Here is a 14,749-nt window from a genome sequence, read left to right as displayed (position 1 = left end):
GACACGTTAGGGTCCACTCATTCAGACAGGTCTTACTCATTCATTTATAAGAATACAAGCCTGAAACGATTTCTAACGACTGTTGACATCTAGTGGAAGGCATAGGAACTGCAATTGGAGTCCTAAGTCAATGGATACTGTAATGGCATTGAATAGAAAACTACAAAACCAACAAAAAAAACTACTTCCTGAATGGATTTTTCTCAGGTTTTCACCTGCTAAATCAGTTCTGTTATACTCAGACACTATTTTAACAGTTTTGGAAACTTCAGAGTTTTCTATCCGAATATACCAGTTATATGCATATCATATCTTCTGGGCCCGAGTAGCAGGCCGTTTAATTTGGGCATGCTTTTCATTCAAAATTCCGAATGCTGCCCCCTACCCTAGAGAGGTTAATTATATGTGGATTTACTTATTCATTTATTTTCTGTTTACGGCTGGTTTCGTTCTCCATAGTGTAATGGTTTTCCTCCTCTTCTGAGGAGGAGTAGAAAGGATTGGACCAATATGCAGCGTAGTAAGTGTTTTTTCATTTTATTAAACTGAACTGAACACTACAATACAAAGTGAGCAAATATACTAACAAACAGTTCCGTCTGGTAACTAATACAAAGACAGAAAACAACTACCCACCAATTATAGTGGAAAAACAGGCTACCTAAGTATGGTTCTCAATCAGAGACAACGATAAACAGCTGCCTCTGATTGGGAACCATACCAGGCCAAACACAGAAATACAAACACATAGAATGCCCACCCCAACTCACGTCTTGACCAAACTAAAATAGAGACATAAAAAAGGAACTAAGGTCAGGACGTTACACATAGCATTACGTGCATTTTAGCAAAGATGGAAATGTATCTACAGTACTGGTATTATAATTGTTCTTTACATAAAGTTAAATACATAGACATTTATTTGTTTTGTTAAGGGTTTAAAAAAGGCCATCGGTGGAAATTCTCCCAACAAAATAAATGTCTTCAGCAATCCATGTTTGCATTTCTCATTTTGTTTTACTTCATTAGGTTACATAAGCAGTGTACTGATAATGACGGTACAAAAGACACAATTATGTTCTACAGTACAGCGCAATTAGAAAATAGGCTTTTCTGATCTTTTTAAGAAGTGGAGAGATGTGGCCGAAGAAACTGAAACTACTTATGCCCCATAATCAATTAGCACATTTACAATCATATTTCACCTGAGATGCTCGCCTCCTAGAATTTCATGGCTATATTTTAAGTTCGGAGCAAATCTTCTGGCACTGTTTTGGTTGGATAGATGTTGTATTGTTTTGTATTCACCTCTTGTAGAAAGTAGCCTTCAGAATACTTCTCTGCTGTATTTACAGAGTTCTTAGCACCTCTGAGAATTCAGTAGACGTTGTAAGGAATTTTGGCTGGTGGTGTCAGTATTCCACAGCCAGATTTGAAGAGAAGCAGTGAACTTTGATCAGGTCTGATGATGAAGGCCATTTGACAGTCAAAAAGTCAATGTCTGTTCAAAGGATTTACAAAACTACCTATTTCAAAGACTTGCGCTCTGAGATAGTTTTTTTTTTAGGGGGACCACATAACTTTGAGGCAAGAAAGAGAAATATGATTTCTCTCCCAAAAAAGAAATACAGAATAAACAAAGGGAAGAAAAGAGAATGCAATGTCAATAATTAATGACCAAGAAGAGTTATTCGACCACAGCGCAGCACAACATCTAACCATCCTATACAGCAGGGTTTACCAAACTCGGTCCAGGACGGGGTTTAGGAAACACTGCTCTACAGCGGTAGTCGGTAACACCTGGCCCACGAATAAAAAAAAATCACTATTTGATCGTGTCTCAATATATGAAATTACTGTTATTTTCAAAAATAACCTATTTTTGGGCTTAGTTGTGGACAATTTGCTGTGTACAAATGATTATAATTGGACCCCGACCGTCCATTCTGACAAAAATCGGCCTGCGGCTGAATCTAGTTGCCTACCCCTGCCCTACAGCCTCTTTGGTATGTCTACCCCATCCTTCATTCCTCATGTCCTCAGTCTGACATGAACCAGCTGTTGTTCTCTCTCTTTCTCCCTCTGTCCCCTCCTGTCCTGTGACTCCAGAGTACCATCAGACTGGAGGGAGGAGAGTAGGAGAGAAAGCATAACGAGAGGCTGGCATGCTGTTAATGAGAGCTCAGAAAACGGGCGAGCGTATGACGTCGCTGATGTGGGGTGACCCCTCGTCAATATGCTCCAATCTAACTATGCAGAGCACCTCTCCACTCTCAAACTCCTACTCATACACACACAAGTGTACTCATGTCTATCATGCTACTTGGAGAAACATAGTTCTACAAATTGCTAGCTCTCTCTTGATTTCACACCTGAGAAGAATAAAAAACCAAGACAGCTCCCTAATTGTGTGTTTTAAGTTTATTAATGAACTGGAGGGTTTGAGAGTGAATAAAATGAGTTGATGCAAAGCAATGTCAACCTTGCCACAAGCCCTGTGCCCAAAATATCCACATCTCCTGTTCCTGGTATTGTTCTACCCGTGCACAATACATTTTGACCAAGTAACAGTCGTGGCTTCTTGACAAGACAGAAAATTATAAATGGGTCTTTATTTTTGATGTGCATATGTAATCAAATGAAAGTTATCTAGAAAAACATTTAGAAAATCTAATTCTAATGATTTGATTGACAGTCACTGTAGTGGATCATGTGACCAGTCCTGAGTCCAAATTGGCCTAGGTCAGTGAGAGTCACTTCCACAATGTTTACAACCTTAACGACTAACCAGTAGCCTACATAATTGTGGACAGGCTCTATAATATGCCACCGATCACCACAAGCTTCAGTGCCTACGAGCTTAGACAACATTACCACATGGGCAGTCAACTGCGGTCTAGTGAAATTTGCGCATCATGACCAATGATCTATATAGTAGTCATGACCCATGGATAACAGTTTTTAGTTTAGCCTATGTCAGGATCTGGCCATTTGTGATGAGCCTACGAGCTAGAGTTTCCCAGAGCCTTCGTATAGTGTTAAAATCATCATTAGAACCATCTTACAATGTATCTTTAGTAGCAGAGGTGTTTCCCAGAGCCTTCGTTAGTAACGTGGCTCTTGAAACCCTTGCACATCTACAAGTGATCCAGACCACTCATTGAGCAGCCAAAGTGCACCGTAAGGCTCATTTTCTGCCTTACCTCACAATATATAATTCTTAAACAATTTAAGAGTTTTGTGAAAATAGCCATGATCATACAATGATAAATGTTTAATTTGGGTAATGTACTGTATAGGATCTAATGTAATATTCGAAATAGTGTAGTGTCAGTTGGTGTATATAAATGTGCATATTCTCAACAACCTGAGCCTATTGCAGGATCCCATGAGAGGAGATACTCAGACTCCTTGTGCCGCCCTCAATCAACCGACCAACCCGCTGCAACTTTGCACAACAGCCTTGTGCTTTCACACGGTCAGGTGTTTTCTCCAGGTCCTTGGGGATGGACACATCCTCAGAATTAAAACAAAAAGAAAAACAGAGTGCAGTAGAGGGTTAGTTACTGTATATATTTGTAATTTGGGCGAAAAGGAAACAGACATTTATTTTATTATGAAGATTATTTGGCAGGGCAATGCACAACAAAAACAGGCTAAATCTCAGAGCACACCAGATTTAGCTAATAGCTCATTTCCATCTGTAGTCCCTAAAACATATAGACATAGGTGAACATCTGGACATGGAAACATTATACACAAAACAGAGATCAGGACATAACACATAGTCAAAACATTGTGGTGGAAAGAAGACAACAGGGGTCAAATCTTGATATCAATCAACATTATATGACAAATGGTTAGTTTGTAGATTATGGGTGTTGTTTATTTTCATTCATAAAAACTACTCTGTGAAATGTAAAAGCCTAGCCTACGTTTCACATACAATGTGGGCTATTAGTTGTGTTTGCTTATGACACAAGCGGCATCAATTTAAGTACTGTGAGTTTTGTGGGTACTATGGTATTGAATGTTGAGCTGTAGTCAATTAATAGCATTCTCACATAGGTGTTCCTTTTGTCCAGGTGGGAAAGGGCAGTGTGGAGTGTGATTGAGATTGCGTCATCTGTGGATCTTTTGGGGCGGTATGAGAATTGTAGTGGGTCTAGGGTTTCCTGCATGATGGTGTTGATGTGAGCCATGACCAGCCTTTCAAAGCACTTCATGGCTACCGACGTTGAGTGCTAAGGGGTTGTATTCATTTAGGCAGGTTACCTTTGCTTTATTGGGCACAGGGACTATGGTGGTCAGTTTGAAACATGTAGGTATTACAGACTCGGTCAGGGAGAGGATGAAAATGCCAGTGAAGACACTTGTCAGTTGGTCTGCACATGATTTGAGTACAAATCCTTGTCATCCGTCTGGCCCTGCGAATGTTGACCTGTATAAAGGTCTAGCTCACATTGGTTACACAGAGCTAATGCTCTCATGCATGCAGTGTTGCTTGCCTTGAATCGAGCATAAAATGCATTTAGCTCATGGCTGAGTTTCCCTTTTGTAGTTCGTAATAGTTTGCAAGCCTTGCCACATCCGACAAACGTCAGAGCCAGTGTAGTAGGATTCAATCTTAGTCCTGTATTGACGCTTTGCCTGTTTCATGGTTCGTCTCGGGGCATAGCAGGATTTCTTATAAGCATCTGGATTAGTGTCCCTCTCCTTGAAAGCGGCAGCTCTAGCCTTTAGCTCAGTGCGGATGTTGCCTGTAATCCATGGCTTCTGGTTAGGATATGTACGTACGGTAACTGTGGGGACGACGTCATCGATGCACTTATTGATGAAGCCGGTGACTGAGGTTGTATACTCCTCAAAGCTGAGGGATGGGGCTGGAGAAATGATACCACTCTCAACTGTATCGACAGAGCTATGAATGCAAGGAATGACCATCCATGATATCAAAATGGTTTAAAATCATGCTTTGAGGCTATATAGTGTTTGTTTACATTTGTTTTCTTGACAAACAGTAAAACAGTTCATAAGTTATATTCTTCTAGAATCAATGGATAAATATCCTTAATTTATAAGTTTAAAAAACAATGTAGTCGATTGCCCATTTAAGTTACATCACAACTGGGAAAGTAGACCCTGTTCCGTTGGTCTCCCCTAGACTGTGTCACCTTCAGTGTTCTCCAGACAGTCCCAGGGAAAAGTGCCTGTCACTTCAAAAACAAAATTGGCAAATGAGGTAGAATACGCTATGGTTTACAATGTTTATTTGTCCAATTATGTAGGCTACTATACCGTTGCAGGGTCACATGGGAGGGAACATATTTGCCTACGCTCACAAGTGAATATCAAACAATTTAGAACTGACTTTCCTCTGCATCTCTGTGCTACTATTTCACCGACAACCAGCAGCTGTTTTCTAGAATTACACACTTCCTGAATTTCCAGATTTTGTTCCAGCACTTTTTTAAAAACTTTAGTTTATTAAATACTTTAAAACCTCTTGCAGCTCCCCCCTACTTTGTGCAATTTCTGCCTGAAGACATACAGGCTGTTAGATTTGGGTATCTCAGGCACAGAACAAAGGATATGCATATTCTTGGTACCATTTGAAAGACAACACTCTGAATTTTGTGTAAATGTGAACTGAATGTAGGAGAATAACACACAATAGATCTGGTTTAGATAAAACAATGAAAATAAATGTTTTTTCTTTTTGTATCATCATCTTTAAAATGAACAAGATAAAACAAACATTTAGATAGGATGATGTGGACAATTTCAGTGAAAAATATAAGAGGGCAACAGTACTTGTGCAAAGTTTCAGAATGATAACTTCCAAAATGAGTGTGCTACATGACATTTATCATGAAGTCACCCAGGTGTCCCACACATGTATCCAAGTGGCCAAATTGGTGAAGGTATTTTGAAACAAATAACTATATACAAAATGCCCAAATGGTATTCTAACACACACCCCCAAAATTCTTTAGATATATACATTTACAAAATAACATGGGTATCTATTTACACACTTTCAATATTTGGATGACCCTCAGTCCTCGATCACATCTATTTATATAGCCCCAGCCTAAAACCCCAAACAGCAAGCAATGCAGGTGTAGAAGCACGGTGGCTAGGAAAATCTCCCTAGAGAGGAACCAGGCTATGAGGGGTGGCCAGTCCTCTTCTGGCTGTGCCGGGTGGAGATCACAGTGGTTGTAGAGGGTGCAACAGGACAGCACCTCAAGAGTAAAAATGAACAGTTTAGGGTTCCATAGCCGCAGGCAGAACAGTTGAAACTGGAACAGCGGCAAGGCCAGGTGGACTGGGGACAGCAAGGAGTCATCATGCCAGGTAGTCCTGACGCATGGTCCTAGGGCTCAGGTCCTCCGAGAGAGAGAAAGAGAGAATTAGAGAGAGCATACTTAAATTCACACAGGACACCGGATAAGACTCCCATTTGGAGTCAGTGTCACTGTGAAAGAAAGTTCAGTTAGAATAGTTTCACATATGAGCCCTGTATCAACAGGTATAATAGAGAGAGTTGAAGGTTGAATATATTATTACCTGCTAGATCTACTGTCTCTTTTATATTGACATTTCAGCTAGATCTACTGTCTCTATTATATTATGTCAGACCAGCTAGATCTACTGTCTCCATTTCACTTTGGCCATTGATGTGGTCCTGCCCTCCTCAACAGCCTCAAATAGGCTATTTCATGTGGGTTGGGGTGAGTCGGCAGACACGCATCTCACATTTCATGACATTAAATGTTTATATATTGCTTCTAAAATAAATAAATCACAAATAATATTTTATATTATTAATTTCAAACAAGGGCATTAGCATGATAAGAACTTATCAGTCCAAAACGATGTCCTCTCCCGTTCAAAAAATATTCCTCCACAATCGCTAAATGAAGCGTCCTACAACAATCTCTGTCTCACCTTCCCAATCAATTTATTCTAAAGTTGTGTACATCTGTATATCTAGACTTAGATTCAGCTTTCCCTGACTTAGTCGCCATAATGATTGATATATAAACAGCTGAATCTGCGCATTCACCAAACAATGCAGCGCGTAATATGCGTAAATATGCGTAGGTTCTTCCGGTATGAAAATTCAATAGCGCATGACTCTTTAAGCTGGAGCTTACTACATGAGTTGGTCTTGCAACACATAAACATGGCGTATTGCCGTTTAGCTCAGCTCATTGGCTATCTACCCAGATAGATTTCAAGACGATCAGTGGTCATTGGGTTAAAAGACAGTCAATCAACGAAACAGCGGGCAAATCATTGGTGCACAATGATGCCATTACTTGTTGTCTTCAAATCGGTTTCTTTCAGTCAATACGTCCTGCAAAATGTCCGATCAGGTTGATTGTGTTACAAACAAACCAGTTGATTGCAGTGAAACCAAACATGACTGGAAAAGTCATGTTCTGTGAGGGTGATTTACCTGGAATGTGTCGTCGGAATGAGACGGAATTCACTACACAAGCGGTTCACAAAATGTTTCGTGTTAGGCTATAAAAACAGATTTTATCAAACAAAAGATCATTCATTGTGTAACAATGAGCATTGGAATTGCAAACAGACGAAGATCGTCAAAGGTAAATTATTTATTTTAATGCAGTTTGTGATTGTTATCCCTGTGCTGGTTAAAAAAAAAATGTTATGGGGCTCTTGTTAGAAATTAGATATGTAGACGGGCGAGTCGGTCAAGGATCGATGGTTCGTACGGAACTGCAGGCAAAGAGACCGTTACAATCAGTACACCACTTATATATAGAACAGAAAGTAGGTTGATTCTGGAAGATCGGATCTTTGGATTGGTTCAGCTGGGTTGTAGTCTGTAGTCTTCCGCCATTGGCTCAGTTGTCTGTCCGTCATCGTAGAATCCTCTTCGGGCACACAATGTTCAGCTACAAAGGAGATTATGTGTGTGTGCGCTGGTTTTGGCAATTAGTGTAATGCGGGAGCTATCCTGTAGGGGACCCCACAGGCTTTACTTTGAGTTGTAGCCCTGTATTAACAATAGTTTGGTCACCTGCATAAGAAATAGCATTTCTCTACAAAACCCTCTCTTCACGTCTCACCAGAGACGTGACACAACCTAACTAGATCCAGACACAAAGAGAAACTTCTCCCAAGGGGACTATGAAATAAGGCACGGTATTAAACAGAAATAGATATATATGTATTACCATCATGTTCTCCATTCAATCCCACTATGTACTAAGTTGGCTACCAGCCACCTAGGAACTTACAACAGCTCAAAATAAAAGTAAAATGCTTGTCTACATAAGCCAACTTTTTCCCGCAGGAAAAAGTTGTGATTCCCTCTCTTCACATCTCCAAAGAGATGTGACTTAAACTAGGCAAGTCAGGCGGAATGATCCACTTGCATAACACATACATACATCCCCATAAGGCAACAGCAGATATAATGTAAACCTAATAGGCACTCTCCTCCTCATCCTCGAATTCAAGTAGGTCTTTATCCAGCAGAGGAAACATCTGGGAAGGGGAGGAAGGGTCAATAGCTCTAGAGATAACCCTAGTGGTAAGGGAACAGATGCATGGAATGCAACAGCATCCACAGAGAACTAAAATGGCAGCAAACACCGAAATGGAGGACACCAAGGGTTTTATATTTACCAAACGCACTCATCCAGGAGTCCCACATCGAGGTATCTATCCCAGAATGAGATTTCATTTTACCATTAAGCGTTCGCAGACCTTCCAGAGCGACCGTCAAACTACCATCCGAGGCTGTGTTATTAGGGATGAAAGTACAACACTGATCACCAAACATAGAGCAAACTATCAATGGCAATACGATTTTGGAAAGCCATCAGGCTGGTTGCAGCCAGTTGACCATGTACTGCTTCAAAACCCTGCTGAGTCCAGTTGCCTAGTCTTTGGACGTTATAATGTATATAGTTAATACGATCAACATTCTTGTTAATTGTGCACCACCAACAGATGGATGATTCAAACCCTGCAGCTACCTGATCTATTAACTTATACTCATCAGGCACTCCCTAGGGACTCCGATAGCGTCTATGTAGGAGGGGTCTCCACTAGATGGGGTCTCTCCTGGAACGTCCCCTATATCCGGGATTCACTCCTGGATCCGCAGAACAAGGTCCTCGGCTCCTATAGGGTAAATAGAAACAGGCAACAAGAGAGTAACAAGTGCACAGCGTCCAGTACTGTTGGAGGGTAACTTATCAAACAGGACCGTGCTACCACACCACCACCACACATCTGCTCTGGATATTGGCCTGAGGCTCCCTTTTAATATTAACTGTATCCAGACACCAATCCGCAGGGATCCATCCCACCTCGGTTCCTCCTCCCGTCATATTGACACAAGTAAAATTTGCCCTTGCAACCTGGTTGGAAAACACTGGGTTCCTAGTGGTGAATTTAGTAACCGGATAGACCTCATCCCAGGCAGTACAATTATCCCTGGGGTTATCTGTAGTCATAAGAGGAATTAGACATGCTAGAGTCACTACTGCTGGGACAATGCGGAGCAATGGACGAGCTCCCATGCACACCACACAACTCTGCCTGGTGGTATTTGCAGCTTCCTCGGTCAACAATAGCCAATTATTGGAAAAACCTGAGACTCCTGTGGCTGTTAAAATTACATCATCTGGACTTTTAAGCCTGGATATTGCTTCCACCGGGCCAAACAGTGGGGATGACGGGGACCCCTTTACGGGTGTGGTCATGTCATTCCTTACTGTAACCGAAGTCGGTTTAGGATTATTAGTCACGCAAATTCGCCACAACCAATATCTGACCCCGGAATTCCCTGGGGCCAGTATGAAATCATAACACCCTAAGGGCTGGCCCCCTGGCCTAACAGTAAGTTTCAGTCCCGTATTTGTCTTAGTTAAAGTCAGTCGCTTCCGCCATTTCACTGCCCCCTCGTCTGTTGTCCAGTCTTCCCACCCATTACCTGTCTCCCCCACGACCAATCGCCAACCTTCCCTAATGTCATATACCAGACGTGTCCGGCAAACCAGAGTGCACTGGTCCCCGCCTGTTCCCTCCCCTTTAGCCTAGAGTACCCTAAAGTCCCCCAAGGGATGTTAATGATATTAGTTGCGTTTGCGGGGACGCAAACGGTCGTGCTCCGTATGTCGTTGGCCTTACAATCAGTGTCAGGGGTGGTGGAATGCCTCTTGCACAAATGATTGGTCAGTTCTATATGTGCCATGGATGTGGTCAGGTTGGATGACCCATTAGAGGGTCGTATATCTGCTTGTGATGTAGGTGTATGATGCTCTAATACACACAGGAGAATCCCCATGGAAACTCCTGTGACTACAATAAAAATAACAAACACGGGGCCCGATATCCCCAATCTCGTCCAGGGATAGCCCCTATCTCTGGACGACCTGTTAGTTGGTGTGCTGGGGAACTGCTCCCACATCCTCACCAACTAAGGGTTCTGTGGTTGTAATCAAATTTAGGTCGCTCAAATCGACCCTGACTTCAGTCAGAGTTCTAGAAGGAGTCGGTGCTGGTGTACAATGAGTCAAGTGGTGCCAAGGTGCGCCCAATTTACCTTTGACCTGGACTGAGTGTGAAGTAACCTCCTTCACTTCGTACGGTCCAGTCCACCTGGGATCCGCCCACTTTCTTTTGTGGACCTTGATCCTTACCCAATCGCCGACCTTTACCCTCAGTTGCTCCCGTCAGCTCCCCCTCATGGACTTTGTGTATCTGTTTGGAAAGAGCTGCGGACAGTTCCGTCAATTTTCTTACATAGTCAGTCATGCCTATCTGGTGTACATCAAGAGGGGGCATATGACCTCCCTCTCTTGGTGGACCTGGCATTACTCTTCCTGTCATTATTTCGTGGGGTGAGAGGTGAGTCCCTGCCCCAGGTGATGACCTCATGGCCATCAACGCCAGTGGCAGGGCCTCCAACCATGTCAGTTTTGTACCAGCACACACTTTGGCTATCTTACACTTAAGAGATTGGTTGCAGCGCTCCACAAGGCCTTGGGCCTGCGGCTTATACACGGAACCAAACTTGTGTATAATGCCGAACCTCTCCTCCACCTGTCTCAGGTGTTTGTTTGCGAAGTGGGACCCATTGTCGCTTCGGATATGTCTAGGGACCCCATATCTAGGTATGAGTTCTGTCTGTAGCCACTTAATGACCGTTTCCCCATCCTCCTTAGCTGTTAGATTTTTCTAGATGGGTAGAAGCAATTCCATCTACCATTACTAGCAAATATCTCTTCCCGTTCTTTACATTGTCTTCTCCCATGTCTGTATAGTCTATACTGATGTCTTGAAACATGCGTTTGGCACCGGGTAGGCCCCCATCGGGGTTTGGTAGGGCTTCTTTGGATTGTGGCTTCCACATATGTTGCATTCGTCACAGAATAAATCTGTCATGTCCTTCATGTGGGGGTGCCACCATATGTATGAGACCTTCTGTAAAGTTCTGAGTTTCCCTTCATGAGTGGGTCCATGGGCTTCTCTTATCAGTTCTGGACAGAGATTAGCCGGAGCCACCAGTCGGCCATCATGGCATCTCCACATTCCATCTGGTCCCCTAGAGCCTCCCTTCTGTGTCCAAACCGAATGTTCGTAAGGGCCTGCCTCTTCCTGTAGTTCTAGTATGTGTTGGCTTGTCAATTCAGTCCTTGCCGGTTCTATCCCGAGCACCATCTGTCGGGGGCTGTATCCTCCTGCGGCCTTGGCTGCCAGATCTGCGGCATAATTTCCTTGATTGATTCTGCTGGTCAGTCTTTGGTGGCCTCGGCATTTCATTATGGCCACGGCATGCATCAAACGTTCCATTTGGGCTCGGTGCTTGATGGGTAGGTTACCTGTGGTGGTAAAGTTGCGCCTAACCCATTGTGGTCCATCTATGTGCACTGCTCCGTGTGCGTATGCCGAGTCCGTGTAAATGTTTACAGTTTTTCCTTCGGCTTTCTCTAGAGCTTGAGTCAAAGCCACAATTTCCGCAAGTTGTGCCGATGCTGGCTGGGGGATAATTCCTGATTCCAACGTGACATGTGTTTTGTCATGCAGCTGCTGTACGACCGCATAGGCAGCTACGTTTCCTGTGTCTCCCTTGTAGCAACATCCGTCTGTGTACAGCCATAGGTCTGGAGATGTCAGTGGTTCATTTTCCAGGTCTGGTCTCAGTTTGAGCTCTTGTGCTGCCCTCTCTTGGCAGGAGTGTGCTAGGCCATCTTCTGCGGTGAGTGCATCTGCCATGTTCTTGTCGGTGTTCACAAAAGTGATGTGTGACTGGGTGCATTTGTTCTGGATTTTGTTTTTTCTGTCCGCACTGAAGGTAAATTCTTTGCTGATGAGGTATGCTGCCACCCCGTGGTGGGTGTGTATTTGCATCTTGTGGCACATTACCAGATGGGCTGTCTTCTCAATCGCCTTGGCTACCGCCGCAACGTATCTGGAACAGGCGGTCTGGCCGGTTTCAATGTGGTCAAGTTTTGAAGAGTGGTACATGAGTACTCTTCTCTCCCCTCATGTTTCTGAAAAGGACGGCGGATGCAAAGCCTTCCTTTTCAGAAACATCCAGGTGAAATGTTTTACCGTAGTCTGGTGCCGTGAGAGCAGCAGCCACAGACAGGTCAGTCTTCAGGAGCCCAAACGCCGTTGAAGCTTCAGGAGTCCATGTAAGTGGGGCCTGTAGGTTTCTTGGGCCAGCTTCTCGAACAATTTCTCTGAGGTTCAGTTCTTTCAGTATAGTCTGGGATGTGAGTACGGCTGTATCCCGTCAACCCCAGGAAAGAGAGCATTCCTGAAACAGTAATGGGCCTGGGATGATGTAGGGTTGAGTCTCGGTGTGATTTTGAGAGTCCGGCCCCTTCGCTTGAGATTTCCCTTCCCAGGAACAGAACTGTTCGTCTGCATGATTGGACTTTTGACATCTTGACTTTGTAGCCTTTGACTGCCAGAAAGTCTAACAGGGTTTTAGTCATTTCTAGACAGAGGTCTGAGGTGGGAGCCCCCAGCAACAGGTCGTCTACGTATTGTATGAGTATCACTCCTTCTGGGATTTTCAGTTCTGCCAGGTGAGTCTTCAGAATATAATTGAAGATTCCCAGGGAGGAAGTGTACCCTTGGGGAAGTACGGAATAGGTAAATTGCTGATTCTCGTAGGTAAAGGCAAAAAGTGGCTGGGAAGCCTCATCCAATGGGATGCTGAAAAAGGCATTGGCCAAGTCCACTACGGTGAAATACCGATGTTTGGGTGACAGGTTGCTCAGTATGATGTGTGGGTCTGGAACAGGGAGATCGATGGGTGTTGTAACTTCATTTACAGCCCGGAAATCCTGCACCATCCGGTATGTTTCTCCTCCTGCCTTCAGAACAGGAAGTATGGGGGTGTTCCAGAGTGATAGAGTCCTGTATATGCACCCAGCTTCCAGTAGGCCTTCGATAGTGGGTCTTATCCCCTCTGTCTGTTCTTGCTTCAGTCGATATTGGGTTCGAAATATTGGTACTTGTGCCGGATTGGTTAGGGTAATGCACACTGGTTGGACCTGTAACTTTCCCACGTCAAATGGTGTGGTCGTCCATATTGCCTTGTCTATGGAGTCCAAGACAGCAGGGGAGGAAGGGTGATCAGAATATGGTTTCCCGTGGTGCCTGGGGACTGTGAGGCGCTCAGGCTGGCACTGTTCTTCAGTGTCCACCATAGTCAGACGCCACATCTCTTCGGTGGTTGCCTTCAACAGGCCTGGTGTACTAGTCGCTTCCCAAGTGAGTCTCGAGGCCCTTTTTATCATTGGACCCAGACTTCGGGCCTCATGTCCATTCCCTACTGCGAGGGTCACGTGTGGAGCAGAGTCGGGTCCCAGTTGATACCAAGGTTTAATATGGTGTGGGAGTATGACTGGGGCTGCCACCCCCTCAGGGCCGCACACGATGGTAAGGCAGCGTATGTTTGGGGTAAGATGCATCATGTTTTCATCCCAATCTTGTGTGTATGGCGTGTCTTCGTCGTCAGTGACGTTGAGAGTGCAGTGCAACTCAGCCTGTGGTGTCTTATAGGGATGGAAGGTATATATTAGCTTCCTCCATTGGTTGAATTGAAATTGGATGGCAGGAGTTCCAGGTCCAGATGGTAGGCATTTGAGCCAGTAAACCTCCTGTGTGGTGGATAGAGCAGGTGCGGGCAGAATTGGGAGCATCAGGATTCGGGCCCTTGGCGGTGGATCGAGCGCGACCTCCACACCTGACTCAGTTAGGTAGATTGCGCATCCTAACTTACAGAGTAGGTCTCGACCTAGTAGGTTGATTGGGCAATTTGGACAATATAGGAATTGGTGTTTCAAACTGGAAGGGCCCCACTGGAACAATAGTGGAGTAGTTTTGTATTGATCTTCAGGATTTCCTGAAACCCCCACCACCTTTACCTTGTCTGAAGAGAGGGGTTGATGAGAATTGATGGCGGAATATGTACATCCAGTGTCCACAAGGAACCTGTGGGTGACCCCTTGTACTACACATGTAATAGTGGGTTCCGTGTGGACAGAGAATTGTTGGCCATCTAACCCAACTGGTGGTGGTGGGCAGCCTCATTCCCATAAAGCCCCACAGGCTTTACTTTGAGTTGTAGCCCTGTATTAACAATAGTTTGGTCACCTGCATAAGAAATAGCATTTCTCTACACTCTATGCTCAGATAATCACATCACAGTAAATCCTTTTTAAAATCTGACAATGCA

General features: G+C 44.0%; 1 pseudogene; it reads right to left on the bottom strand.

Moving 5' to 3' along the window:
• Positions 1–9,136: 9,136 nt before the first annotated feature.
• Positions 9,137–13,985, bottom strand: LOC121847268 (annotated as a pseudogene).
• Between the last annotated feature and the right edge of the window lie 764 nt (positions 13,986–14,749).

Source organism: Oncorhynchus tshawytscha, linkage group LG09 (assembly GCF_018296145.1).
Source record: "Oncorhynchus tshawytscha isolate Ot180627B linkage group LG09, Otsh_v2.0, whole genome shotgun sequence".
Classification (NCBI taxonomy): Eukaryota; Metazoa; Chordata; class Actinopteri; order Salmoniformes; family Salmonidae; genus Oncorhynchus; species Oncorhynchus tshawytscha.
The sequence above is the reverse complement of the archived record's forward strand: the minus strand, read 5'-3'. Positions and strand labels throughout refer to the sequence as shown.